Source organism: Pan troglodytes, chromosome 21 (genome assembly GCF_028858775.2).
Source record: "Pan troglodytes isolate AG18354 chromosome 21, NHGRI_mPanTro3-v2.0_pri, whole genome shotgun sequence".
NCBI classification, from domain to species: Eukaryota; Metazoa; Chordata; class Mammalia; order Primates; family Hominidae; genus Pan; species Pan troglodytes.
Window position 1 is genome coordinate 50150413 of NC_072419.2, and position 2843 is coordinate 50153255.

General features: G+C 45.7%; 1 long non-coding RNA gene across 1 annotated transcript; it reads left to right on the top strand.

Annotated features, from left to right (window-relative positions):
• The first annotated feature begins 249 nt into the window (after positions 1-249).
• Positions 250-1016, top strand: LOC101057499 (uncharacterized). The gene is made up of 2 exons (XR_170707.4): positions 250-345; positions 571-1016. It is a non-coding gene; the product is annotated as an uncharacterized LOC101057499 (long non-coding RNA).
• The last annotated feature ends 1827 nt before the right edge of the window (positions 1017-2843 follow it).

Sequence of the window (2843 nt, forward strand, 5' to 3'; positions counted from 1 at the left end):
GCTGAGTCTTTTATGAAGCCCCGAGTTTATCGTTTTACTTCTTCAGATTCCTGAGTACAGCAGTTTGGGGAAAGTTATAACCAAAACAAGCCAGCGAGCTAGTTTCTTATGCTAATGGTCACACAGATCTCATAATTATGTGGAGGACACAAGTGTCTCATAATTAGCGTCTGCTGTTCTGTTCTTGGGGGGCAATTGTTCTGCAACAATGGCCAGGCTCAGTGCTGGACCACCAGCGTCCCTCAGCTCACTCCCCTCCACCACATTCCAATCTCATGAGAGAAGAGCCCCTAGTTCTCAGGACTTTAACCCTCCTCCTGCCAGCACCCCCAGGCCAGTGCTGAGGTGGGGGAGGTTCGTGATCTGATGCCGGGCATCCAGAGGGAAGTGGGAGAAAGAAATGTGGAATGACTGGGTACTGGGGGCAGCTAGCACTTTGCATTTAAGGCTGTGTTTCTCACTCAGACCTAACGAAGCATAACTTACGGGGTTGAGGCGCAGGAACCCCCCTTGGTAATTCTGATTTTACTAGGATCTGAGACTCACTGACCAAATCTTTACCTCTTTCAGGCTGACAAGTTGGCTAAAAGGGCAGGAGGACTTACTCCTGACATGCATCTGCCACCCAAACCATCACAATAGCCTTCCGCCTTCCCAGTGGGATTACGAGTGACCCTGCAGCAGAAGGCAGCAGGAGGTGGTGGCAAGAATCCACATCTGGCCCTAAAACCTGGGTCAGTCACATCCTGGCTGCCATTCACCAGCTATATGATTTTAGGAAAGTGGATTCACCTCTGAGCTGCAGATTCCTCATCAGTAAAATGAAGACAAGTACACCCACCCTTAGTATTTGGGTATTTAGACTGTTTCCATATTTTTTTTATTTCTTTTACCATATTCTTGGCATTACGAGTTTAGCATTCAAGGTTCTGACCAATAAGTGATCCCAGGGGTGTTCATGAAAATCCCCAGGGAAAGCTTTTACAAAATAAAGAACGGAGTCTATTGAGCTGGAATTTGTAAGGGCATGACTCAGGAATGGAGTATTTGGAGAAAGTTCTTCAGGTCTTCCTAATGCACACTTTTATCTTTTATTTTTAAATTTTTTTATTATTCATTATTATTTTTTTAGAGACAGGGCCTCACTCTGTTGCCCAGGCTAGAGTGCAATGGTGCAATCGCAGCTCACTGCAGCCTTGACCTCCAGGGCTCAAGTGATCCTCCTGTAACAGCCTCCCAAATAGCTAGGTCTACAGGCATGTGCCACCATGCCAAACTAATTTTTTAAACATTTTTTTGTAGAGACTGGGTGATATGGTTTGGCCGTGTCCCTGCCCAAATCTCAACTTGAATTGTATCTCCCAGAATTCGTATGTGTTGTGGGAGGGACCCAGGAGGAGGTAATTGAATCATGGGGGCTGGTCTTTCCCCTGCTATTCTCATGATAGTGAGTAAGTCTCATGAGATCTGATGGGTTTATCAGGGGTTTCCACTTTTGCTTCTTCCTCAACTTTCTCTTGCTGCCACTATGTAAGAAGTGCTTTTAGTCTCCCTCCATGATTCTGAGGTCTCCCCAGCCATGTGGAACCGTAAGTCCAATTAAACCTCTTTTTCTTCCCAGTTTCGGGTATGTCTTCATCGGCAGTGTGAAAACGAACTAATACAGTGGGTTTTGCTATGTTGCCCAGGCTGGCCTCAAACTGTCCTCAACTCATCCTCCTGCCTCGGCCTCCCAAACTGTTGGGATTACAGATGTGAGCCACCATGCCTGGCCTCCTAATGCATACTTTTATTCAAACTCATCTGTGAGAGGCCTGGAAGGACTTTGACATGGTAAAAAAAAAAAAGTGTGATTTTGCAGAGGCATTGATTTAAATTGTGTACACTGATAATGTTAGAGCAAGTTTGTTAGCAGGGAGTGAGCCTAGACAAGTACCCAGCATAGACCTGTCTGTCTCCTTTCTAACATTTCCAAAGGGCTAAACAAGCTTTACTTATTATCTTATTTAATCCTAAATTTGTATTGCTGCTCTGGGCTACTCCCCAGGCCCCTAGACCCATATATCCAGCTACCTGCCTGATCTCTCCGCTTGGATGGGAATAAACATCTCCAGTGTTGCTGGTCCCAACTGAACTTCTGATTCCCCCTAAACCTGCTCCAGTCTCAACCTCAATGGCAACTTATTTAATGACAATTAAATTCTTATGATTTATCGGGCATTTTGAATATATCCTTAAATGTTCCCTTTCTCTCACACCCTACATCCTATTCTTAAGCAAATTCCACTGACTCTACCCTTGCAAAACATCCGGAATCCAAACAGTTCTCATCATACTCATGGCAACCTCTCTATCCTAAGGCACTTTCACCTCTCTCCTGAATAATTGCCATCATATTAAGGCAATGTCTCTGATGCTTTTTTTTTTTTCTTTTTAGAGACGGAGTCTCGCTCTGTCGCCAGGCTGGAGTACAGTGGCGTGATCTCGGCTCACTGCAACCTCTGCCTCCCGGGTTCAAGCGATTCTCCTGCCTCAGCCTCTCGAGTAGCTGGGACTACAGGCATGCACCATCATGCCCAGCTAATTTTTGTATTTTTAGTAGAGACGGGGTTTCACCATGTTGAACAGGATGGTCTCAATCTCTTGACCTCGTGATCCACCCGCCTCAGCCTCCTAAAGTGCTGGGATTACAGGCGTGAGCCACCACGTACGGCCTTTTTATTTTATTTTAATTAATTTTTTGAGACAGTGTCTTACTCTGTTGCCCAGGCTGGAGTGCAGTGGTGCAATCTCAGCTCACTGCAACCTCCACCTCCTGGATTCAAGCAATTCTTCCACCTCAG